At 39.2% G+C, this 16,537-nt stretch overlaps 1 long non-coding RNA gene across 2 annotated transcripts in view; it reads left to right on the plus strand.

Annotated features, from left to right (window-relative positions):
- The window catches only part of LOC116102404, a 65,779-nt gene extending 49,667 nt beyond the window's left edge, over positions 1–16,112 (plus strand). For both annotated transcript variants that reach the window (XR_004123159.1, XR_004123160.1), the window contains exons 4-5: positions 2,350–2,438; positions 15,465–16,112. This is a non-coding gene — a long non-coding RNA (uncharacterized LOC116102404). The remainder of the gene's footprint in view (positions 1–2,349; positions 2,439–15,464) is intronic.
- Positions 16,113–16,537: the final 425 nt, after the last annotated feature.

A 16,537-nucleotide genomic window follows, 5' to 3' on the forward strand; every position in this document is an offset into this window, starting at 1 on the left:
ATATGCAGATTCACCAAACTTGGACTGAAAATATTAAGGAAGAAAACCCTACTACAGCAACAGAAATAATATTATAAGTGAAAATAATGGCCTAGCAATTATTTTGGTAATACTTACATTGTGCTAGGTACCAGATACGATCTAGACATGGTTTAAAGTTTATAGGTTATATGTCAATAGTAGGCTGTTTGCTACAAAGGACTTGAACATCATGCATCTTAGTACCTGAGAAAGGGTCTGGAGATGCCTGCATTAGAACCATGAAACTGGTTTTACATAGTCTAGTAGAGCTTTGTTTAGGTTATGGATATTAAGAGAGAATCAAGCCTTATACCAAAAGAATGACTACAAAACAAAACAAAATAAAACAGGTAAGATTGGCTTTCCCATTAAGTTGAAATCTTTTGGTGAGAAAATGCAACCTAAACATAAACCATCATGAAGACTGAAATCAATGCCTAACCTCTCACTGAGGTGAATGAGGTTTCTCAATCTGCTGTGGCATCTTCTCTGTGCCAAGAACAGTGACATTTTAACCTCTCACTACCTTGCTCACAAAATCTGGGGCAGCCAGCCACACTATCCCCACTTGGGATGGTGGAATAGTGAGCTCCTGCCAAAGGGCACACTTGGGTTATTGCCCCAGAACAGTGTCAGATAGCTATTTAATTTTTAAATCCACTCTTAAACCGTGGGCCCCTGACCAGCACTGGTTCAATGGCAGGGCAAGAGGAATGATCCAAATTGTTTGTGTTGCTGAGGCAGGAGGATCAGATGAACCAGTGGCCCGAGCAATACTGGGGTCAGACAATCTCAGTTACCCTTTACTGTGGCTCACATTACAGCTGCTAACACTCACCTTTCAGGTTTAGTGACTAGAAATAGCACAGACATGTTAGAGTCAACCATGGCTGCCTAGAAGCTCATCTCAAAGGTAAACCCTGAACCAGCTACATTATGATGGCAAGGTCTGCAGCCTAACAGGTTAGCCCACCTATTTCTCACTTGAGTTCATCAACTTGTCTGACCTAGACTCCACTGCCACTTCTCCTCTGGAATTAAGCTTGTCTGTTTTTAACCATCCTACCCAGATTTGGCTTTCACATGGACAATGATACCATAGTCTATTTTTACTTGTGTTGGATTGTTATCTCTGGCACATTGCCTATTGCTTGAATTATTCCTCCTAGCAGTATTAGGAGGGCTAACCACTGCCAAATGCTAACACAAAGTTTAAAGCCACAGTAATTAAAACAGTGTAAGACTAATGCACAAATACATAGAAAAATCCCAGTGGCAGAAGAGGTAATCTGGAAAACACAGGATAGTCTTTTCTTGGTATCACCTGAGGCTGCTTTCAGGATCCCTGTTGGCATTGTAATATGAAGATGCTTAAGTCCCCCATAGGTAATGATGTTATATTTATGTAGAATGTATTTTCATTTGCCTTTATGCTTTGAAATATCTATTGATTGCTAATGTCTAGAGCAAGTATATAAATAGTTCTCATGATATAATGTTCAGGAATTAATGATAAGAAGAAAAGTCTGTTCAGAAATAAATTCTTGTTGTTTTGAGATAAGGTCTCACTCAGTAGCCCAAGCCATCTTCAGACTCATGGCAGCCTCTCTGACTCAATCTCTTAATCACTGAGATTGCAGAAGTAAATTTTTACCCAATAGACTTGAATCATAGTTAGTTAGATCTATGAACAGAGAGCTTGTGAGTATAGAAAGTTGACCATGTATATCTGAATTATAGTTAGATGGATCTATGTGAATATAGAAAGTCAACTCTGAATAAAGATGTCATTTCAAAGTTCTTCATTATATAAATACCTACTGAGCAAATATATGCACAAGGCACAATAGATCATACAAAAAAAAAAAAACATGAATAAGGCATTTATAGGCTTTGTCCTAATGTGGCTTCCATTATGTAGTGGAAAGGGAAGAGTTAGAACTTCATGAGTGCCCATGGAGAATGTGCTTCATGTTTCCATGTGAAGAATTTGGGGCCCATAGCTTACAATGTTTCAAATTCTCCATTTTCTCTTTCCCAAGATATCTAGATTGTTTATTATATCCCTTCTTTCATTTCTTTACTGAACTGTCACCTCTCTAGAAAGTCCCAAATATTATAGCTCAATGTTAAATGATTACACAGCATGGGCAACTCCAAAAGTTCAATCTCAACAGAGAAAAGGCAGGGAGGGAACTTTAAATGTCAGTCACTGTCACTCTCTCCAATGACTGTTGACTCTTATTTTCCCCTTTGTTAGATTTCTCACTTCATAATCATATTTTATTTATTTATTGCCTCTATTAATTTGTTTATTACTTGTTCCAGTCACTAGCTTATTGAAAAGGGGAACAATGGGATGTCCAGCACTTGGAACAGGGTCTACCAAGGAGCACCTAATACATACACTGTAACGGGTAAGCACTGGTGTTGAGTCATCTTTTAAATCAGCAGAACAAAGACCCATTAATCAATAAGCAGCTTGAGAATAAAGAGTGCCCCCATGCACCTCTATGATATGCTTCATTTATCAACAAATGCTATGCGGTTTGAATTACATGATCCATATTTAGTGAAACATAAGCCATCAAAGTCTTGGCTTATGGAAAATGCTTCTCACAGTCTGATAACATGTAACCACCACTCTCATGTTAGATGAAATAATACAATTCAACTGAAGGACCTTTAGAGATCTTCCAACCTTAAAAACCCATCCATCCCAGGTTCCCAAGACTGACCTATTTCATCACTCCAAGTTTTACAAATTGCCATAGGTCACTTTTATCATCACTTCCTACCCAAAATACCCTCCTCTGATGACCACTGTCATAGGTTAGCCTTAACTGCATTTATACTTTATACAAATTAACTTGTATGGCTACTTTGCTAAAAAGGACTCTAATAAGATTTATTCATATTTTAAAAGTAGAAAAAACACATTTATTTATACTAAAATGAATTCTGAAGATAGGATCCTTTATCATATATGCCCATGTAAATTGAGTTTTCTCTGTATATCAAAGTAGGCATCAAATTTTATTTTATTTTTGCTTATGTATAATACTAGATTCAGCATTACTATTCAATCCTGTCTCTGATCTACAGTGTCATTTCTGTTATATATCAAATGTTTGTATGTGGGTCTTTCCATTGCATTTATATATTTGTTTACTCCTTGTATAAATTAGGATCAATTTTACTTGCAAAGTCTGTTAATAGCTTGGCTTTTTTTTTTGTAGAAGCAATTTAATTTTATCCTGAATATTCTTAAAAATTTACACTTACATATGTATTTCTAAATTCATATTGCCCATTTCCACACTCACACAAAGAAACATGCTGGAGTTTAGATCAACTTGGAAAAAAATCAAATATGTATAAGTCCTTCTAATCAATGAATATACTGCTTTACTTATTTAGATTTTGTTTATATTGTTTCCATATTGATATATATGTTTATATTAACTTATTTCTTAAGTGTCTGAAAAGCATTGGATATTAATCCAATCTATATGGATTATAGAATAGTTCATTTTAAACTTGTTCTTCGCTGGCATATGGGAACACAAAGTAGCTTTAATATTGACCTTGTGTCCTTTAACTTTGTTAAATTCTCTTAGTAATTCCAACAGCTTTTAAATGTTTATAATTATGTACTCTTGGAACAACATGACAGCTTTATTCTCATGTATTGCTTTCTAGTCTATATACATTTATTTTATAGATTATTGTTCTTATTTATGTGTTATTATGTCCACAGCCTGTAAAACAATATGGAACAGGAACAGAGAGAGCAGATATCATTCTCTAGCTTCTTATCTACCTTAAAAGCTATAATAGAAAATATTTTCTCAGAGACAATCTTTTAGGATATTTAAATGAAAATGATACTTAAATTCTGTATTGGAAAATTCAAGGTAAAAGGTGAATGAGAAAGGCCCTAGTAGGCTTGTTCATATGTTTGAATATTTAGTTTCCAATCGGTGCAACTGTTTGGGAAGGATTCAGAAGTGTGGCCTTGTTGGAGGAGGTATATCACTTGAGGCAGGCTTTGAGGTTTTAATAGATTTGCCCCATTCTGAGTATGCTCTCTGCTTCCTATGTGCAGTTTTGAGATGTGAGCTCTCAGCTGTTCCTGCTCTCAGGCATTTTCTCCACCATGGACTCTAAACCTCTGGAACTATAAGGCCAAATAAAAACTTTCTTTTATAAGCTTCCTTAGTCATGGTGTCTTAACCACAGCAATAGAAAAAGAACTAAGACCAAAGAGTTTTCTCTCTGGAGAGATCCTTTCAATTTGCTTTCTTATAGTCATACCAGGCCAAAGGGTCTACTGAAAAGTGGAACTGTGTATTATAGAACAAAGTTCCCATACTTAATCTACTGATCTGTTTGATTTTATTTTTCTGGGAAGAGGTTGAGAGAAAAGCACTGAGACAAAAGAAGACAATGAACTGTGACATATTATATTTTGGTACAGTGGGGTTCGGTCTTTTGTTTTGTAGACTCAAGACTTTTTCAGTCTAGATCTTGGCCAGGATTCACGGTAATGTTCTCAAGAAAAGCAGTTTGTGAACTAGATGCTAACTTGTTATTTTGCAGTGGGAAAGGCACTTGCTGGAGTAAGCAGGGCTGGATGATTTTGGCTGTTGGCTGTTTTCCTTCTCTTCCATGAGACTAGGTTAATGCAGGAAGCCAAATTGAAGTTATTAAAAAGTTTTCAGATAGAATTTGAGACTTAAATAAGTTTTAAGGCATTTTTAAAAATCATGATTAGTATATATTAACTCATTAGTACATATTTACCTAGAAAGGTTGAATTAATATAGAAAACAGGCCAGAAGCTATGGTCCTTCACAGTGGTCTCCTGACCTCTAGTCCAAATAAATATTTTCAAGGAGTTACTTATGATTGTTAGTGGGTTTTTAGTCAGCTTAAGGAATAATAACATCTTGTTTTGAGTAGAACAAAGTAGACTCAAAACAAACAGTATCAAAATTACTTTGAAAGTAAGCATTACATGAAAACTTTGTTTTGTTATATATACATGCAGACACATGTAGCATATGGACATTGACTCATGATGTTGAAAGATTATTTCTTATTGGAGGTTATGTGACATAACAAACTTTAAAAACACTGACCTAGGAAAAGTGCTTTTGTATGAGATGATTCTGAGAAGCACTGAAGAGATCTAACCCTCGGACTTTAAATTTTGCTATCATTATCACTTATAATTAATAATAATGATAATAATAATGTAAGTATGTTATCATTTAAATGTTTTTTAATATGTATTTTCACAAAATAGTCTCATACATAGTTTGGGTAAAGAAAGCAATGATCCCTGGTTTGGAAATGAGTATGCCACTCCTATAGTTTAGTTGCCTTGGCCAATTCTCCAGGCCATGGCATTTCTTTAACCCACATATTTCTATATGCTCTGTAGCTTTCCTATCTTTTGCTGTTCCCCCAGAGCTTCAGAACTCCTTCCTCAAACAGGCATAGGGTTTCTAGGATTATCCTCTGGGCATACTGCTTCATACTTCATATTCCTTCCATAACCACACCTACAACTCTCTCAGAGAGTCAGGCACTATATGGTAGTTTCACAGTCCATATCTGGGAGGCCACCCAAGGACCCTTCACTTGATGTCAGGGCTGGAACACAGAGAGACAGGACTAGTCTCAGATACTGTTTTGCTGTTGTCCTTTTCTAGCTTCCTGGTGTGGGGGTAATGAATTACACAGTTATCAGACAAATAGGACTATGGTTTCTTAAGGTCTCCTGGTGTTCGATAAGTCCTTCGGTGACTAGAAAATGCCCTCTGTCCCTGAAGAACTAGAGGCATCTGGGGAGAGGAAACAGGAGGTGGCTTTAGGCCTAGCCTTTGACCTTTAGTGTTCAGTGCCCTGGTGGTCTTTAGTCATGTGTACTCATTGTAGGCCCGAAGGTCTGTATAGCAGCTGTGATGATTTGAATGTGAAATATATCCCACCACTCCCTCTCACGCTTATGCCTTTGAACATTTAGCTCCTATCTAGGGCACTGTGTGAGAGATGTGGAAATTTTGAGGAGATAGATCGACACGCCTGGTAGACATGTGTCACTGGGAGCAGGCCTTTGAGAACTATACTTCTGCCCTCTTTTTGGGCCTACTCTCTCTGTTTCTTGGCTGCTTCCACAATGTGAATAGCTGTAAGATCCTATTGCTACATTAATTGCTATGTTGTCCCCTTAATCATGAACCATACCCTCTAAACTGTGAGCCAAAATAAGGCCTCAAGTTGCCTCCATCAGGTATTCAGTCACAGAGATGATATAATACCTGAGCTGGTCCTGCACACAGTCAGAATGCCAATGCCATGCTTTTAGCTGTTGTGACACTGATTATGAACTGAGTGAGAAATCTCACAGAACTCAATTCTTTTATGGGTTTCACAGAACAACCAACTCAGACAGGAGACTGAAGACTGGGTAAGTCTACCCAGTAATCAGGGAGTAGCTGGCTGGCCTATCCTTTATACTGCCAATGTCCAGAAGCCAGGATAGTTAAAGATATGAAGAAAGAGTGGATGTTTGATAAAGAAAGTCAGATAGATGAACCAAAGAGTAAGAGCATGAAGACAAAAACCCCTCCCAGCTTTTGGAAAAATGGTCATCGTGGTTACATTTTTGTTCCTGTTACTATGGCACAGACATACATTTGAAGATCATCTTAGTTAATTCAGTCTGCTAAAGCAAGTACCTTAGACTGGGTAACTTATAAACCACATACATTCATTTTTCATTCTAGCTGCTCAAAAGTCTAAGGTGCTTAAAGATACTGGGTCTGGCAAGGGCCCGTTGGTTGGTTCATACAGTATCTTCACATAGTGAAAGAGGCAAACAATGAGACAATCACATCTGTGAGGGAATTTGACACTTCCTAGAGAGCCTGTCTCCTAACACAATGGCCTTAGCCTGAGATCTGAAAGGCCCTGTCTCCCAATACTATGGCCTGGGAATTAGGTCTTAAAACAAGAACTCAGGACAAAGAGTAGGGCATAGACATTAAAATCAAAGCAAAGCTGATAACGTAAAGCCACCATTCCTGTCTTACCTTCCTATAAATCAACAGTAAGCCTGATAAAAATAAGCACTAAAAATGCTTATCCAGTTTCTAGTGTCAGGACCCACCCAATGACATCTGGAAGAGGTCAGGGAGCACAGGGAGATTCCATAAGGCCTACCTTCTCTCCCAGGCTCTATTGCTCTGCCAGACCAGAGCAGATTCCTGCTGAGAAGTAAAGACAGACATTGACTGTCCCCAGTGCCCCTCAGCAGACACAGTTAAATCCCTACAGGCTTTGCGGGTAATTAATAGTAATGACAATTAGATGCTAGGTTCTGTTATTATTTTTATGATCACTGTAACTAGATGCATAATCAAAGGTGATATAATTTAAGAACTCTCTTCTACTTGGAAGTAGGGAACCAAGCAGGAGAATTTTCAATCAGCATATCACCATCTGCCTCCTGAAGACTGATAATAGGTCCCTAAGAGAAAGAAAAGAGGAGGAGGAATATAGGAAAGAAAGAACTGGGTAACCACTGTCCACTGTTGTGACTGAGCTGTAGGGCCAGGAGAATCAGTAAACATTTTTCTCAAGGATCACGAATCAGCAGGTTTGACATCCTATTTCATAATGTTGGATAAAGGTTTTAAAGTAGCTAAGCATCTCACATGTTGATTGGTTATGTTGCTCATTGGCAAGTGTTTTTAGAGGCTTCTGGGGATGTCTAGGTCACAGCTAATTTTCAGCTCTAATGGTCCAAAATAAGACCATGAGAGATGAGGATGAAGGTGGCAACTGGGAGAGGTAGTAATTTTGATACAGAGTTAGGAGAGAGATGAGCATAATTTGAGTTCTATAAGGATATAGTTCCAGTCAATATAATCACCTGTGATTGATTGTCTAAAGACTACACATCTTGCCATGGTGGAGTGACACTTGGCACTCTTTAACGCTAGGGTCAATACTTTAAAACAATTATCTCACTCTAGATCTCAAGCCAAGGTGATACACACTCATCTATCTTTATACCTGTCTATCATCTACCTATTTTCCTGTCTATAGATTCCTCATCAACTATCCATTCATCTACCCACTTATCCACCTATCCACTCATTCATTTAAACCATCCACCTATCTACTCATTCATCCACCTATCTTCCCATTCATCTGTCCATCCATCCATCCATCCATCTGTCCATCCATCTATCCATCCATCCATCCATCCATCCATCCATCCATCTATCCATCCACCTATCCATTCATTCATTCATTCATTCATCCATCCATCCATCCATCCATCTATCTACCCGTCCATCCACTCATTCACTTGCCTGCTCATTCATCATCCATCCATTCATTTAAGTATGTGTTAGAAGTGACAAAGGCAGGCACTAAAGACATAGAAATACATAAGACATAGTCCATTGTACACAGATTCTCAAGGTATTACACAAGAGCAATGCAACAGCATGAATAATTACAGTGAAACTAAATTAGTGATATGATCTAGTTAATAACCAAATACATCAGAGGAACTGGGTGTGGGTGTTCTCCTCAAGGTGTGGCAGATATTTCTTGCCTTCATGGAGGCCTAGACCCATACAAGGGATTTCTTCTCTTGTTTGAGGGCTGGAACAAACCCAGCTTCTCAGTCCTGTCAAAGAAACATGCACACTGTTCCTTTCTTATTGTTTGGTGGACTGTTTCTTTCTTATGCTTTGGTAGTCTGGGGCTGCTGGTCCAATTCAGCTAACACTAAGTTTCGAGAATGGTAACTAAGGGACCCTGGGGAAACTCTTACCTGCACTTGTGTTTACTATGTTAATGTTAATTCAGTTTAGCAATAGTAATTTCTTAGGTGGAACTGGTAATTTATGCTGGCAACAAATGCTTACCACACCTACAATTAATTCACAGTGTATGTGTGTATGTGTGTGTGTTTGTGTGTGTGTGTGTGTGTGCGTGTGTGTGTGTCAGAGAGAGGAGGAAAGAAGAGAGAGTAAAGAGGAAATGAGATAGAAGAGAGAAAGGATAGTGATTATGTATATGTTGGTATTTAGTCTGTATATATGCATAAACATATTTTAGGGAGCTGTGTCCATGTCTAAGCTTAAGTCAGCTCTTTAGAAAACCAAATGTAATTTTTTACATCCAAAATAATTTATAAAAAATGGAGTTCATCTCTTCTTAAAAACCATTTTCTTTACAATGCAGAAGTTCAAAGGAGGACTATTATGCATACCTAAGAGCTTTGCTACAACCCAGACATGTTTCATATTCACAGCCTTTTAGAGTAGGTCCTGTTCCTTTCATTGTGAAAACGAACAGACTTTAGAACAGTTAAAGTTTAGAATTTTGATTACACAGCTAGTGATTACCAAATGTACAGAATGGACCAATGGCAATTTCTCTTCCTCTCACTTTCTGCTGCTCCATCACATAGAGAGGGCAGAGCCTTAGCCAACGGATGTAAATTTGGTGGGTTTTAAGATTATGTACCTAAAAGGAGTGGTCCATAGAGGCCTTGCACAGTAGACCTGGACAAGGCTTCTCACACACAGGGCTGCTGTCTTATATAGAACATTCATGATGTCAAAACAGTAAGGTGCTACACCACCTCCTAATTTGTCACCCATCTATGGCAGTATTCAGGGTTTATGAAGGGTCACTGTCTCATGTTCTTTGAGTGGATGATTTTACAAAATGACCTCTCTGCTATCAATAATGTTTGTGAAGAGAGAAACCCTCTAGAGACAAACTCCCATGACAATATGTATCTAAGGAAGAAGGGAAACCTATTCCAGAATACTTTTATAAGAAAAAGGATGGCATTATGTGTATCCTCAAAGACCATTCAACTTAACAAGAGCTTCCTCCATGATGATAATGTGCTTAGTATTCTTCATATATAGTTGGAAGGAAGATTGGCTTGCACCTTCAGTTACAAACTTAATAAGGGTGAGAGGCTGGGTCTCTAACTCATGACTCCTAGCATGGTCTGGTTTTTGTCCCTACCCATAGCAGAACAGGGCACACCACACAGTTTGGTAGCACCAGTTCCCAGAAAGAAAGAATCACCGTAAGTTACCAAGCAAGTCTTTGGTGAATTAACATGTGAGATGCTGAGTGAGGGAATTGGGGAGGAGCTGACAATTTTGTCAGTTTCTATGATAACATGTAGACTTTGCCTCAGGCCTTGATGGCATCAATGAATCCCATATCTCTTTAACTTGTTGTCTCTCAGTCTAGAAACCTAAGACAAAGGACTTTGTGACAAGAGGTAAAGATTTATACCTTATATAAAATAGCTGCTCTATTTTAAGCCAGGCTTCAGTGTGACCCTCTAAGGCTTGAGACCCTATCCCAGTCATTTCCCCACAATGATTGTGTGTGTGTGTGTGTGTGTGTGTGTGTGTGTGTGTGTCCATCACATCCTTCTCTGGCCTTTCATAGCCATCACTGGATATCTTCTATCTTTCCTCATACTACCCAAGTGCATCTGATCCTTTCCCTTTATTCTATCCTTGTTACCACCCCTAACGGAGGCCTCAGATTTGGACAGATATTTATTATAGGCAACTGTCATCAGATGCCAATTGTGGCAGCAGGCAAGTTCCAACAGGGGAGCTATGGAAATTTTCAGCTTGCTCTCAAGTCAGGAGGAGATGTCAAAATTCAGACTTAATAAAATGCCAGAATCTTCCATAAGCTCCAAAGAGTGGCTCATTAAATTTTACATGTACCTGGCTCTTGTCCCAGCTACCTATGAAAACATTTCACCTGTTCCTGGCCTGAGCCATCGCTTGTCCTCAATCCCAGGGAAAAACACAACACTTTAGAGATCAGTAACCAAAGCTCAAGTTTCCCTCTCTGAAAGAGACATTGGGAAAGCAATTTGAGCTCATCAAACTCACTTTTCTCAACTGCATGAAGGTTGATGCTGTCATATATAGTCAAAGCATGCTAATAGCAATTAAATGAGAAATTTAAATTCAGAATCTAGCCAAGTGTTTAGCAAAGAAAGTGTACCACCCATGTTCCCTTCCTCTTTCTTGCCTGTCCCAGCATCATCTGTGATAAATTCAAACCTAAGATTTTTCTAAAGATCTTTCATCTGCATATATATATATATATATATATATATATATACACACACACACACACATACACACACAAACACATATATGTATTTTGTGTTGCTGTTATTAGATAGACTTTGTATTAGATTCAAAAGCAAGGCTCTTATGTACAAAAGTTGGGTTTTCTGACCAGATAGAGTGCTCACATTGGTAGCATAGTAGATTATTTCATTTAGCGAGTTAGGTTGATAATCTCTGGCCCTAAATTGTGAACTTTGGAGGAGGCATTTTTCAGGTCAACCTTGGGCACTGGAAAGCGGTAGTGGGAGAAACAGTCAGGGATCCGGTCAGCCAGACCAGATGGGTCCCCGGTTTCCTTGAAACTTCCTGCCATGAGTCCTGTGAAGACCAAGGTGGAGGAAAATTAAACCTGATAAATCAGGGGCCACTGTGAAGAATCTTTGGTGTGTTTCTGATCTAGGGGCATGGTATCAGTGCTAAACATTAATAATAAAAACACCAGAATCTTCCTTGAGCCCTAGAGAATGAGTGTCTGGAACTTGGCTCTATTTTTAATACCAATTTTCTTCCAGCCTCACTCATCTCTCATCTATAAAGATGACCTGAACTGCAAAGCTATGATTCCCCTAAAGTGGGAGAGAGCCAAAGCGTTTCTAGTTGATTAGACTTGGGAGTTTTTCCTGTTACTGCTACAGTTAAATAGATATTGGCAAATAGTATAACCTGTAGGGAACCAAACAGAGAAGAGCACAGCCAGATGTAATTAGAAATATCCATCATTCTTTTTCCCTGAAGAGCAAGAGAGTGGTATTTAAGGGGACAGTGAGGCACAGTCCATGAACAGCCTTAACTCAGGAAAGCATTGAGAGGCACCTTCTAAATGACTGCCCATTGTATAAGAGTAGTTAATTCTTTCTAGTTGTTAATAACACACCTCAAGCCTGGTTGATGGACACTTCAGAGATGAATCTGGAGGCCTGGAAGCAATGAATCACCTACCTAAATATACAGCTGCTTTTGCAGTTTGTACTGTGCCTGTTTGCATTGAGGGGAAGGATGACTATCCCGTTATTTAAAGAGAAATAAGACAAATGCATTTAAAACCAGAACACATTTAAAAAAAAAAAACCAACTTGTTTGCCATGACTCTGAAAAAGCCAGTAGGAAAATAATCTCCTTGTCTATAAACAGCAGGGTCCAGTATAGTTATTTTAGATGAACACTGATTAAACCAACCTTATGTCCCACTAAGAGAAAGCAGGAGAGATAGATGCTGACAGGGTGGTAGAAAGTTGAAGTAGTAAGTGTTGCTCAATGCTTATGGAGGTGGGTTTTGTGATGAGATGTGCATGTTCTTCAGCTATGTTCTAAGAATGTGATCTTAAGCAAGATACTTAACCCTTTCCAGCCCTGGATTCTTTATTTGTTATCAGGAATAAAAATACCTAGTATGTTTTTAAGGTGGTTCATATGAGTGACTGCTCAGGGACCACTAGCCAATAACAACGGCCCTGGGGCATCACAGAAAAAGCCTCTGTGGCAGAGGTAAGCTTACAAATATAGGTTGTGTGTCTCTTCCCCACAATATGTGGGACCAACAGCCTTTCAGATCTCAGAGCTTTCTAATTTTTATATTTGTGGAGACTTGGCTTGTTGAGCATCCTAATCAGAAAACCTAAAATCTCAATATTCTAAATCTAAAACTGTTTTAATCAGCACATTTATACCCCTAAATATGGGACTGTTAGGGCACCTCAGATTTTTGGATTAGGAATGTTCCAATTAAAATATATTTTTGATATAATTCCATAAACCTCTATGATAGAACTAATTATTTTGCCACTCAAGTGTCACTGTCTCTGAAGCTGGTGCCTTACGGAATCAAAAGCTGAGGAGGAAGAAGAAGATGAGAGGAGGAGGTGATCAGGTGAAAAGACCATCACAGACACAACATGAAAGGCATATAAGCAGAGAGGCACACAGTTCTAATGCAGCAGGAACATGGCCACTGCTCACAGGTTCTCCCAGGAGCTATGAGAATGACAGCATAGAACAGTGTGAGAGAGGAGAGAGAAACAAGGGCGGGGCCGAGTGAGCAGGAAGACACAGAGACAACAATGAAAGCCATGAAATACTTGCTCATCAAAAGTCTATAAGGGCCAGAAGGTTTGTGTAGGAATGTCACAGGAAACGAAAAAGAAAAGCACTTTAGTTTAATTATGTTATTGACATAGAACTCTACTGATGATTCTTTGGATTATCTCACCTTTTTTCTACAGTGAGCACCCAAAACAATTGACTTATAAAGAAATGTTCATATCAACTCCAGGTTGTTGTTGTTGTTTCTGCTGTTGCTGCTGTTGGATAGCTGTAGTTGGTCAATCTGCTCTTATCCCCCCACCTCCAGCCTTCTATTAATATACCTTAATCAGTTCAATGGCTGGGACATTCCTAAACTTCCATGTTGTTAATGCCTCCCTCTGATACTCCTGAGTTATTACTTACTAAAATCTAAATTTCATCACTGCTACCCTATACTCAATGGGGAGGGATCCTTGAGGCCTCTCTTCCCAACTCTTACATGATTGTTCTCTCTCTCTCTCTCTCTCTCTCTCTCTCTCTCTCTCTCTCTCTCTCTCTCTCACACACACACACACACACACACACACACACATGCAGCTCTCAAACTTGATCTTCTTTTCCCAGCAATGGTGATTCCTTTCTTCCTCCATCCCTGGTCCACAAACCCTAAAGTCCCACCAATGTCTCTCTGTCCAACCATTAGCCTCTGGCATCTTTATTTATCAACCAGAACTAGCTGGGGGCAGGGACCCTTGTTGTCTCACATGCAGGATTCTCGTGCAATTCTCAAATAGCATAAGGTAAGCAATAAACCAAATCCACAACACCGTTTTTGTTGTTACTCTTGTTGCTATTGTTGTTGTTGTTTTGTGTCTAGTTGGATGACCCTATTGCCTTTGGACCTATGACATGACATGACCCATTGTGGATAGAGCACCTAGGGAGATGGCTGCTAACATCATGACCAGAAAGAAAGGCAAGGAAAAGGAAGAGGGCCCAGAGTCCCAGTATCCTTCCATTAAGCTCTACTCCTTAAATTTTCCCCCAATCTCAGTGACACCACGGACTGAAGACCAATTCTTCAACACTTGAACATTTGGAGATTCAAGGTCTAAATGGCAGCATGCTTGGTATGATTGTGAATCCATTCTGCAATGTACCAGAAGGTGGCAAAAGTATGACTATAGTGGACATTTTAGCAGAGTTGTGCAGGCCTGGCCTGCTGGTGCCATGCTAGTTAGAACTGAGGAGAAGGGGAAGATGTATCTGCCTGGTCTGAAGGTGAATACGAAGAGACATGAGTGGCTGCCTGTCTTTGGCTTTCCTATGCTGGGCACGGGAGGTTCTGCTGTTTTGTTTTCTTAAGCAATAGAGGGATACTGTGGTTTGCTCACAGTATCTTAATTGTGGCTTACTGTATATCTGTGGAGAGTAAACATTTCCTTCAGGCCTAAAGATATGCTACATGAAAGCCCACTGAGCCACCAAAGACTTGGCATAGGGTTAGTCTTGTGCCTCAGCTTCTTGATGCCCATCAGCTATGTCATGCCCAACGGAGACTCTAGCAAAATTGTAGTATGAATCTTGCTGTTCCAGAAATTCTCAAGGGGAAGAAGAGGCACAAATAAACACACTTAGAGATGCTTATCCTTACCATGTAGACAGTGCAACCAGAAGTCACAGTGATGTTTATACAGGATGTAAATAAATGATAAATCTCTGATAACCAAGTAAGTTGAACAAAGAGCAGTGCATGGGAGTGTCCTGATCTGCAGTCTTGAAAGATGGCCCTCAGAGAACTACGTCTCCTGACATTCATGTCCTTTATAGTGACCTCCCCAGGTGTGTGGGGTAGACAAAGTGACTCACTCCTAATGGAAATGTATGATATTCAGAGGGGTTGTCACTTCTGAAACGAGGTTTTAAAAAACTATGATTGACTTTTTTTTTTTTTTAAATGAGACAAGGATTCACTATGTAGCCCAGGCTATCCTGGAACTCACTATGTAGCCTAGGCTACTTCAAATTTGTGATTCTCCTGCCTTGGCTTTTCAAGTTTTGAGATTTTAAGTGTGCACCACCATACCATGCTAAAACTATGACTTTGAAAGCATGTGACTTCTATATTCTAAACCTCTGTCTCTAACTTTGGCCCTCACTCTCTTGTCTTTTTGGTCTGATCACTGTAATGAAATTGGAAAGGCATATGTGGCAAGGACCTGAGTGTGACTCCAGTCAACAGCCAGTGAAGATCTGAGGCTCTCATTCCAAAAGCCCACAAAGAAGCAAGTTCTGCCAACAGCCCTGTGAGTGAGTGTGGGAAAAGACCTTTCTCAGTCATATATTAAGGCGACCGCCATCCTGGGAGACCTGACCTAGCTGCCTCACACTCATATTCCTGACCCATGAAACTGACCCAGGTAACTGACAGATGCTGTAAGAAGCAGCCAAGTTGGGGAGTAGCTTCTGTGGGAGCAGGCAACTAACATCAACTGAGCAGTGCTCCAGCATCCAGAGTTAATCTCACTTAGTTCCTCGTTTAATTTCTGAGAAAAGTCTCTATTTAAGAGCACAGGGTGTTTTAGAAATTTTCTACCTAAGGAGTAGAACTCCTTGGAGGATTGGTTAGCTTCTAACCTACCCAGAGCCCCAAGGGGTATACTCTCATTAAAGACTAGCTAATTGCATATGCTAGGGTTAAAACTTTGTCAAAAGATATGTTAAAAATTTTTAAAGAAGAAAAAAATAAAAAAGACTGCTTAATTATTACATGTTTTAGTATTATGATAAGGCATCATGGGTGCAAAAATAAGAATAAATAATAGTAGCAACAACTACTACACTCTTGTACCTACCACTCACCTTTGTGAAACATTGCCTTTTTGGAATTTGCTTCACATATTTTTGCACTTTAAACTCTTAGAGATTTTAATTAAAATATAATTACATCATGCTACCTCTGTCCTCCCTCCAGCTTCCCCCAGGTCTCCTGTCAACTCCTTTCATGCACACCCCCACACTCTCAAATCCATAGCCTCTTCTTCCCTGATCATTGTTAACACATATACATGGGCGTGTCTGTTAGATCTACGCATAAACAAACGCATAAAAACTTCTGGGTCTGTTTTTTGTTATTTGTCCATGCCATACATGGTTTGAAGGATGACCACTTGCATTAGATCACCAATGACAGGCCTAGTCATGGGAGAGGATGTCTGCAGGTCAAACATTTTAGATAAAGCTAAAGAGCTATTTGACATAGACCTAAGGCCCCT

Source organism: Mastomys coucha, unplaced genomic scaffold, assembly GCF_008632895.1.
Source record: "Mastomys coucha isolate ucsf_1 unplaced genomic scaffold, UCSF_Mcou_1 pScaffold21, whole genome shotgun sequence".
Taxonomy (NCBI): domain Eukaryota; kingdom Metazoa; phylum Chordata; class Mammalia; order Rodentia; family Muridae; genus Mastomys; species Mastomys coucha.